Below are 11,358 nucleotides of genomic sequence, written 5' to 3' on the forward strand. Positions count from 1 at the left end.
TAGAACGCTGAGGTTCTCTGGTCAGCTACTCCTCTCCTGAGGTCCCAGAGTCCAGAGGGAGAATATCCAGGCCCTCCCAGCATGTTTGTGAAATGCCTTAATGTCCCAACTTTGCAAGAGGCCCAATTGCTGCCCACACAGCAGGCAAGAATGAGATGGAAATAAAATTCTAATTCCATCTTTTCCCATAAAGATAAAGTATTCTACTGAGTTCTGGGTGGTCAGGAAGGTATCCTGGAGTTGGTAATCTTCATGTAGAATACTGGAGACTTATTTTAGCAAAAATCACTATGTTGTTATAAACAGCATCTTTGCATATTTTGTGTTCTATTTTCAGCAATGTCAGATTGTAAAATATTTCTTGAGTCATCAGAGCTCTTAGTTTTAATTTGGAGACATTTTGTTCTTCTGAGGCATAGCAAAATTCTCAAAGAAATACACTCAAAAATGACCATGCATTTTGTATATCGTGCTTGAACAGTGTAATGGAATCACATAAGACAAAGTCACTGCAGAAATATTATAAATATTTTAATTTCATCATATAATTGCTATTTTAAAAACAGCTGTATGGAAGTATAATCGGCACACAATGAATTGCACATAAAGTGTACCATTTGAGAAGTTTTGCTATACAAAAATACCTATCCAACCATCCCTGTAATTGAGATAGTGAACTAGCCATTGCTCCCAAAAGTGTCCTCATGAGGGAGTTTACATTTTAAAGATGACCCACCAAGGCTTGTATAGTCAGAAGCTGAGCTGGGGTCACACTGTTTGGCTGTCTCCTAATTTGTTTTGTTTTCCCAGAAAATAAGCCATCAGTATCTTGGGTGTGATATTGACTCTGTCACTTCCTAGCTGTATGATCTTCAGCAAGTTACCTAACTTCTCTGCCTCAGTTTCTTTTCTGAAAGAGAATACCTACCTCACAGGGTGGGGGATATTGAATATTAATGATAAAAATCCCCTAGACAGTATTTGACACAGCATTCAATAAATGTGGACCATTGTTATTTGATACAAAGAGTTCTGTATCTGCATCTGCCTAGAAGTATAATATTTAGAAATACAAAAAGTCAGATAAGATGGAAGGCTGAAAAACTGAGACAGTCATCTCAATGGTGCCATTGTACTAGGATGCACTCTCTGTGTATTAAAGCTACTTAAAGGTTTCTTCACATTTTTCTACAGCTCAGTCAGTCCTATCTCAACAGTGATGGTCTGTGTTAAGGATGGAGCCTGGCAAGTTACAGACTGTTCTAGGTTAGGAGAAGGGAGTTGACCTGACCCTCAGACATAAGGGCTCAACCTGCAAAGCATCTCTTATCTTCCTCTCTCTCTCTCCTTCCCCATTACTGAAGCTTATGGTTATTCCTTGGAGTCTCCCAGACCTGTACTCTGCTTTAAGCAAGCCCTCAGCATCCTCTGCCTAGTCTCTCCAACCATTCTTCCACTCCAGCTGCCTCTGCAGCAACCAGGGTGTGAAATCTCCAGAAGCTCTGTTCTGCTAAAGTCACAGACCTGCTCTAGAATCTCTGATGGATTCCCAAGTTGAATAATCAAACCCAAATCCTTCCCCCATCATCTGGACCCAGCTCACCCTTCTTGCCTCCAAGTCCCACTTGAGCCCTGTTTGCTCTGTCAGAATAGCGCACTACAGTTTGCCAGCCCAGGAGATTGGGAGAGCAGGCTTGGAATCCATTCAGAAATAGAGAGTTGCCACAGAGCTACTATAATGATGGCGAAGTGGCATCTAAAACTGCATCTAAGTAGCTGGCTTTGAGTTATTTTTAAAATGGAAACTATCTTTGGAAAAATCTGTTGATAAGAGGTTTAGAGAGGAGTTTGAGATTCTAAGGGCAAGGCCTGAGAAGATGATGGTGAATTGCCTGGCCTGATGCCATGAGGGAAGAGACAGGTGAGAAACAAGGAGAGAAGAGCTTGTGGGATGAGCAGAAGTATGAATGAGGTGGGCTATCTCCTCACCTCCACCCCACCTCATCTTCAGACTCCTCAACTCACAAATGTGTATGCGGTTTGTGTGTGTGTGTGTAGGGTGCAGTAGACATGGAAGGAGGAGCAGAATGCACACAGAGAGGCCAGGGGATCCTCACCCACTGGAAAGGCATAGGACTGTGGGGAAACACATTTGAGGAATCTGAGCCAATCTGAGTTAGTCTTGATTGGCAGCAGGTTCCATTTATTATTGTTACTATCCTTGTTACAAAGAATACCCTTCAAATCATACTTCCTTATACTAGAAGCATAGGTGAAAGGAAAGCGGAATCTTGCTGGAAAGAAAATTTTTAGAAATGCTTGCTTGGTAGAACTGTATCTTTCCCTTCTGGTTAGCTGACAAGTGGTCTGTAGAATAGGGACCTAGAAAATTTCCAGCTCTGTTCAGAATAAAGATATGAAAAGGAAATAAAGGTATATCAACATCTAAAAAAAAGAATGTGAAAAGGGCCAGTAACCACAGGGTAGAGGTTCAACCTCACTACTAATCAAAAAATACTAATGAAAACAGTGACTTTCATCTATCTATCTATCTAACCATCCATCTATCTATATTTTGCCAGTTAGGAATGAGGAGAGGCTGAGTCAATAAGAGAACCACTGGTCCCTGAGCCATGGAGAGAGAAAGTATCTGTTGTAGCATCACAAAGGAGGCCAGCAGGGACCTTGGGTTTAAGTCCAGCCACCCCCCCACCCCCGTTATTGAGGAAGAAGAAGCAAATCTCCCTGCATGCCCAAAAGCAGGGGACTAAGTCTGGGGAAAGTGTGCTTTTACCTGAAAGGGACCACCATAACCTGAGAGGGCCACCATTTTTTATTTTTAAATTTAATAGCATTTGATTAAAGTATAAAAGTAAAGTGCACAAAATTTAAGTGAGCTTCTCAATGACTTTTTATGCACATGTATACTCATTTGACCATTACCTGATCAAAATATAAAATATCTCTATCACTCCAGAAAGTTTGCTCAGTAATCTGAGTTTTATCACCACAGACTAAGTTTGTTCTTGAACTCCACATAAATGGGAACATACAGTACTAACATTTTAGTCTGACTGCTTTTGTTCATCATATATTTTTGAGTTTTATCCACGGTGTTATATGTATGTAGTTCACGGGTTTGGTAAGTATGCTGTCATATGGATGTACCCCAATTTGTTTACCATTTGCCTAATGATGGAGATTTGGGTTGTTTCCTGTTTTAATCTATCATGAATAAAGCTCCTTGTATGATTCATTGTGTGAACATGTAGCCTCATTTCTCATCTGTAAATACCTGGGAGTGGACGCAATGTGTCATAGAATAAGTCATAGAAAAATTCTATTAAACTGCTGGGTGTGGGAAGCCATCCATGTTTAGCAGAATCAGACCTGGCTGAGCCACAGGATACAGAGGTCTGACTCCCAGAAACTGGCAGTCATGAGAGACTGTTTCAGACAGCAGGGGAGTAGGTGGCCTTGTACAGAGTTGGCTCACCATCTGAGGAAGCGCTAATTCTCTAAGCAAATGGCTTCCCTAACTCCATCCACCCCATCCTGTTCCTCACAGAGGTTCAGGCCCCTTTACAATTTGGGACTATAAATAAAGGTGAAGGTGAGCTCCTCCATCTTGTTGGAGGCCAGATCTGGTATGGCTCAATCCGTCACACCCCATTCCATTGGAAAAGATTATTGGCTCTTGTGTTTATTGATTAGATAAGTTTATTAGTAACTAGTTGATGGCTGCACCGACATCCTCCAACAGAAACTCTTCCCCTGACCATGCGGGACTTGGAAAACCCACCGCAGCTGGGTGTGAGTTTCTTCTCACCAACAGTTAGGCAAACAGTTTTGCAGTTTACACCAGCTGGGTGTTCTCTAATTTAACTCAGTTCTGACACTGCCTACCTGAAGGTAATATCAGATCCACTACCTGTTTGAGGACTCAGTTCAAGACTACCTCTTGCTTCAAATGTTCTTTGCAAGTTCAGGTTTGTAACCTCAGAAGAAAGAGATATATAGCCCACTGGATATAAATTTGGGTTGCATGATGACCATTCCCTTGGTTTTGATAAATTTACCAGAGTGACTCACAGAACTCAAGGAAATACCGTATTGGTTTATTTTAAAGGAAATTACAAAAGCTACAGATGAATGTTAGGGAGAGCTGAGCAGCTGGATGGGGGCGAGGCATCAGGTAGCTCGCCTGTGCCAAAGTACAACCAATCAGACACTGGCAGATGAACCCTAATGGCGCCTTGCACCCTCCTGTCACTCAGCCAGACCCCCAACCAATTCCAGACTATAAAGGCCCTGGCCATCCGGAGCTTCGTGCGGATTCCCCAGACCCCTACCCCGGAGAACTGCTGAATCTTGCCCAAGAGCCAAACCCAATAAAGCTTTGTTCAGCCGCTTTTGGTCTGACTCCTGTCTGCTCACCCGCATCTGACCTTACATTTGGTGCCGGACCCTGGGAGGGTCTTCGGGCCTCCCACAACGGGTTTGAGGTCCACCCACTCCCTCAAACGAACCAGGAAATCCCTGCACTGCTGTTTCTCCTCATTTGGGCCGACAGAGTGGGGTAGGTTTCCTCCCTTACATCTTTCTTGGCCTTTCAATTTCCCCCTCCACTCTGTCCGGAAGTCGTGCACACCACAGAACCTAGCCCGTTCCGTTTTGGCACCAGAAGACTATGAAGACGGTCCAGTCTCCAGAAAGCCCCTCCTTCCATTCTGCACCCTCGAAGGCTGCAGAGATGTCTTGGCCTTCGGCTGGCCCACTTTCCATTCCTTGGGTGAACAGATCAGAATTTGGGACGCCTCTTTCTGCTCCTGTTCGCTCCCCCCTACCCTAATAATGAAAGACCATGGGAAACACTGGGTCCTCCCTAGACCCCAAACTCCTTTGGGCTGTCTGTATCGTAATTTCACTAAATTAGGACTTGCTCAAGACTTATGCCATAAGCGGCTGGTCTTTTACTCTACTGTGGCCTAGCCCCAGTGCGTTTTAGATAATGGCTTAAAATGGCCACTAGAGGGAACCTTTGGTTTTCAAAAACTCACAGATTTGGGCAATTACTGTCCCTGGACAGAGAAGTGGTCAGAATTACCATTTATTCAGGTTATTTTGGGACCGGCACTAGTCCCCTTCCTTTGTTCTACCTGCTCTACTGCACAAGTTTCCTCGCCAGAGATGGTCCCAAACCTCTCCCCCGTTGTTCTCTTGCTTCTTCATCGTTTTCAGCTCCACTCTCCCCCTCTTTACTCAGGCCAGTCTTCCTCCTCTTCCTTCTCCTCTTTCTCCTTCCCCAGAGGGTCCCTCCTCCTCCTCCCCTCTCTCCTCTCCTCTTAGTGCTCACACCTGATCTCATTGGGCCTCTACCCCACCCAACTTGGAACGCCTTTGTCCTCTCCTGGAAGTGGCTGGTGCAGAGGACATTGTGCGAGTCCACTTCCTGTTCTCACTTCAGGATCTTTCCCAGATGGAAAACACCCAGGGTCTTTCTCTGCTGACTCCTTCTACTTATATTAAGGAATTTAGATATCTTTCTCAGGCTTATGATCTCATCTGGCATGATGTTTATGTCTTTCTTCCCCTCTCACCCCAGATGAACGACCCCACATCCAGCAGGCAGCACAAGATCATGCCAACCAGGTCTGCCTAACAGACTTAACTCTCCCCACAGGTGCAAAAAGAGTCCTTTACCTGAACTCCAGCAGCAAAAGTAATAATTAATGGTCATGTCATTTTTCCAGGACTCTTGTTTTTTTCCCTTAAATTCTATGTTTTTTGAGTTCATAACATTAATGTTTTTTGATCAGTCTTGTTTTTGTTCACCTTGAGTTTTTGAACATCTGTTTTTTGAGTTTTTGAACATAGGAGATTCACCTATAAAAAGCTACAAGGCCTTTGCTTTTGTGTTATGTGTATATCATGTTGTCTATTGTGTGTTCAGAAATCATATACATGATATCATGACTTACTTCACAAGCCTTCAGGTGGTAAAATTAATAAAATGTCAATTTATATTCATCAATTGTTTCTAAATCTTTTCTTCAACAGAAAGGAGACAGCAGATACTATTCAATATATTTATCTGATATCTTGGTTTTTATAGTAAAATAAGTAAATTGGATTTGACATGTGTGGGATTACTCAAGTGTGTTTCTTGGAGACATCTGATTAATTTACAGGGTTATATTAAATATGTTCATATCTTCCAGGTACACAAGTTTTTAAAGCAGAAAATTTATCAGGCTGCTGTTCTCCAAACTAAACTTGTCTGTAATGGTAATTATAAACTTATAAGAATAGCAAATTTTATTGGGGACTTATTTGTATCAGTTAATTTTCTATAACAGGACCTATTATCAATAAGGTATATGGTGTCTTTTTATACTGAGATAAAAAATTAAAATGTATTTTTAAAGAAAGATGAGAGCCTGAACTATTTAAAGGTTAATGTTGTGAAACATGGAAGCATTTTGCCACTTTTCCACACAAAGGGAAAGTTGAAAGCTCTCTCAGCCTTTCTTTAATTTATATTTTAGATATGATGTTATAGTATGTTAACTAAGGTTTATATAGACTCTAAAAGCAAAATATGCAAACTTTGTAAAATGATGTTTAAGAAAGAGTGTGAATGGCAGTAGCAGAGGATGGGACAGCAGTAACTGAGATTGGGGGTCTCTGATGACCTCATGGCTGTGGTGTGCCCAGTGCCTGGGAATGTTTCTATGCAGGGGCACAAGATGCCTGGCTGCTGTGGCAGTGCTCTGCCTGGGGTGGCTCTGTGCAAGAGTTCTATCAGCTCTGACATTGATCTCAGGCACACAGCTCACACAGGAAGGAATTCTTTTGCTAGACAACCACAGTGTTTCACCAGCTCCCTTCTCTGGTTCCTCCCAACCTTACAGTAACTTTGGACAGTGGACTTTCTTGAGAGCTACACAGAACTCCTAACATTGCACTTTGCAGCTGTGAAAAAGTTACATAGATGTCTTAGTCTCTGTAACTTTCCTGAATACAAAGAATAATGCTTACAAAATCTTTAAACTGATAATAAGACATATATAAATAAAGAGTGCTGGTGTAACTCCTTAGATCTGCATTTCCATCAGAGAGCAGAACTCCATCCGATCCCAGCTTAATCTTCAAAACCTGTGTTTATAAATCTTTATTTTCCAATTCTCCTTTGCTCCTTACTGGACCTGAGAGTTTGGTCATGCTGGTTGTGGCAAAAGAGGCAAAAGTCAGCTTCAGAATTAGAACACTTTACCTAAGATTTATGAAGAGCCCCACCTTACCTGAGATAAGGCTCTGCCTCCCACCCTATGTTATGTTAGATTGGCTCCAAAATAAGCCAGACTTTAACTCATTTAAAATTGTGTTCAAAAGTTTGATGTTTGTTGTAAAGATTACTATGATCTCAAACGGGAGATATAATTAATAGCTCAGCCAAAATTCAAGATAGCTATTACACAAACTGAATGTTTTACTGTTGTTAATTCCATTTTGTATTTTCCTTGTAAACTCTATAACTGTTGCCTGATTAATGTTTTGCAGAGGTACTACTTCAAAAACAAAAAAAACCTAAATTAATTTGAAATAGTAAGCCATCACCTATAGGACAGATAATATAGACCCTAATTAAATAAAAGGGGGTAAATAGCTATAAAAACATAAACATTAAAGTTGAAGCCCAGTATTCTTACTTTATGACTGGTGAGACTGGCTTGCTGGATGTTTAAGATCAAACTTAGAGATTGAGATTAAAACAAAGGGGCCAAGAAAAACCAGTATTTGACTCTTGCCCTCAGAGTCAGCCTGAATCTAGTGAACAAGAGAACCTCTCTAAGAAGCTTTGAAACTCTGGGCCACACGACCTCCTGATCAGGGAAATTGATTATATCACTGGAGGGTGAAAAACCATTCAGTGCACCTGCTGCAGAGGAGGGTCATTGAAAAAGGGAGACATCCCTGATGCTTCCAAGGGGTGTCACCTCATCAAGGAGACCCTACCTAGCAAATGGCACTAAAGGAGCTAAGAAGTTGCTCTCAAGTTCCCTGTGGGAATTCAGCTGACTCTTAACAGATAGGAACAGGTCAATTTGACCAGCTTGGTCTTAAACACCTAGCAAAACAGTTAAAACCAAAACATAGCCATTCTTGGGCATTTAAAAAGAAACAATAGTTAAATGTAACTTAAGATGTACACTTATGTTAACCTCCTAGGATAAGTAAAGACTAGAAGCTACAAAAGAGAGATTCTTAGGCAGATGTGCCTGATAACTATCAAGAGAAACTGCCAGAGTCAGAAATTTTTAAGGCCTACAGATCCTCCTAAGCTACACAGGTAGGCTTAATCTGTTTGCTAATATGATTATCTAGCCCTAAGTCACAGAAATATAGAGATCTCCACTAATCACAGATCATATCAATAAAAGGGTATTTTACAGAACTCAGATGACATTAAGTAGCTTAATGATATTTTCTGGGGACTTCAATGACATTAAGAATTAACTGTTGTATAGAGGGAAAAGAGAGGTGGGAGGGGTGGGGGGAAGGAAAAAATAACAGAATGAATCAAACATCATTACTCTATGTAAATGTATGAATATGCAAATGGCATGCTGTTACTCCATGTACAAACAGAAACAACATGTATCCCATTTGTTTACAATAAAAAAATAAAAAATAAAAAAAATAAAAAAGCAGGTAGTTTGTGACTGGAGGAGGAAGGTCACTGGGGCAGGGGGGATACGACTCTGGGGTTTATATTTTGTCCCTGGTGAGTGAAGCTCCTTCTTTGCTTCCTGTTGCCATGTCCTGAGATGCTTTCCTCTGCCATGTCCTTCCCACATGATGTTCTGCTTCATCTTAAGCCCAGAACAATGGAGTCGCCCATCTATGTACTGGGCCCTCTGAGAACATGAGCCCCAAATAAAACTTTCCCTCTTCAAAAAACAAAACAAAACAAAACAAAAAATTAACTGTTGTATTTATATTCCTGATAACTCTGACAATGTTAAAGTTCCCAAATAAAGGCCTTGTCCTCTTCAGCCTTTCTTAGACCTTGTTATTGGAACAAGTTCTTCCACCTCCTGGTGAGAGATTGACTTCTGTCATCTTCATGATTTTCATTGACACGTTCCAGATGCTGCAACATTTATTCTGTATTAATATCATTTCAGTACTCATGTCTTTTTGTTTCTCTCTCATAGAAGCACCTATTCCTTGATGACTTTACAAAGGGCTATTTTCCTACCAGTGGTGGTCAGACTCTCCCTAGCCTCCTCACTTGCAGCCTCCGAGTTGGTGGCAGGAGGACTTGGTTATGCATTTAATGCCACCCAAAAGATAGAACAGCAACTCCAGAAGGCAGTAGAGGCATCTGCTACAAAGGCAAATAGCATCTATTGCCCAAGTTTCCTTGCAGAACCATCAAGCACCAGATCTCCTGATGGCAGACAAAGGGGGAATATGCCTTTTCCTAAGAGAAGAATGTTGTTACTACATCAATGAAACTGGTCTGATGGAAAAGATGTTGAAACTCTCAGATGTCTGAGTGAAAGGCTGAAGTAACAACAATCAAATGACCCTTGGCCAGGATGGTTAAACTCCACTCTTATCACCTGGCTGACCCCTATTCTTACTCCCATATTAGTGATAGGATTGCTGCTAATGATTGCTCCCTGTCTTCTCAGGTTCATCCAGAACCACATGAGCAAGATCACCAGAGTAATATACAATCAAATGCTCTTGCATTCTTAACAGCTGCCTTCCTATGGAACCCACATCTGAGCCTTCTCCCCACAATGCCCCCCAAAAAGCAGAAAGTAGCCAGATGGTCTCTGGCACCATATATCATCAAAAAGACCAGAATGTTAGGGAGATCTGAGCAGCTGGATGGGGGCGGGGTATCAGATAGCCCCCGCACACCAAAGACCAACCAATCAGACGCTGGCCATGAACCCTAATTGTGCCTTGCACCCACTTGTCACTCAGCAGCAGCCTTAGCCAATTCTGGACTATAAAGGTCCTGGCCAACTGGAGCCACATGCAGATTCCCCACCCCTCTACCCTGGCCTTCACCCTGGAGGACTAGTGAACCAAATCCAATAAAGCCTTGTTCAGCTGCTTTTGGTCTGACTCCTATCTGGTCACCCGCCTCTGACCTTACAATGAACAGCTGGATGGAAGAAATGCATAGGGTAAGGCATGTGGGGAGGGCACAGAGCTTGTGTCCCCTCTTTGGAATGGTTTTGGCTGTCCTGGAGCCCATTAGAACCCTGTGTTTTGGGAGGATCTTATGGAGGTTTCATTGTGTAGGCATGACTGATCACATCATTGGCCAATGATGATTAACTCAGTCTCATGGGGTTCGGGGATTCTTCCCTCCCCATAGTTCAGGAGGGTAGGGCTGAAAGTTCTGACACTTTAATCACATAGTTTTTCCCCTGGCAACCAGTTCCCATTCTGAGGCTATCCAGGAACCCACCAAGAGTCACCTTATTAGAACAAAAGATGCTCCTGTTGCCCAAGGGATCCCAAGGGATTTAGAAGCTCTGTGTCAGAGACTGGGGTCAAAAAATATTCTCTTAGCTTCTCTATTATTCAGGAAATTACAGTGGTTTTCAGAGTTCTCTGCCAGGGACATATTGAGCAGAGATCAATATGTATATTTATTATTTCATAGCTGCGAAACAATTTTCCAAAATGGTTCCATCATTGTATGCTCCTACCAACAATGTACATGCGTTCTAGTTGCTCTGTACCCTTAGCAATGCTGGGGATATCAGTCTTTTTCATTTTAGCCATTTATGGTAAATGTATAGTCTACATCTCTGGTTTTAATTTGCATTTCCTTGAGAAGCAACAACATTGAGCATCTTTTTGTGTACTTCTTATTTTGGATACCGGTTGGAGCATATCAAGGACCAGCAGTTGTGGAGTAGGGTTCCCTAAAGACAAAACACCTCTAAACTGAGGAATTGAAGGTAAAATTTACATTTGCAGGCCTTCTTTTTGCTGTCCCTCTGGCTGCTTTTATCAGTTGTGGGTTGTTTTGGTGATGGGGAGAGTTGGACAAGTTGTTGTTGTGTATTTGGGGCCTTAAAACTGAAACCTTGGTGCGAGTTTGCTACTTTAAGTGCTTGAACTCCCCATGGCTCATTCCATGAGGCTTTTAGGCAATTCCATTTACCTAAGACTTTGATGTTTCTCCATTGCTGTACAAATCCTGGGATGACATTGGCCACTTGGTTGTGGGGGCCTGGGAGTGGGCAAGACTTGCAGAAAGGCCAGAGTTCTGGGCCCAATAATATAGTAGTATGATATAATATAAAAACTTGTTGCTTT

Source organism: Sciurus vulgaris (assembly GCF_902686455.1).
Source record: "Sciurus vulgaris genome assembly, chromosome: 2".
Taxonomy (NCBI): domain Eukaryota; kingdom Metazoa; phylum Chordata; class Mammalia; order Rodentia; family Sciuridae; genus Sciurus; species Sciurus vulgaris.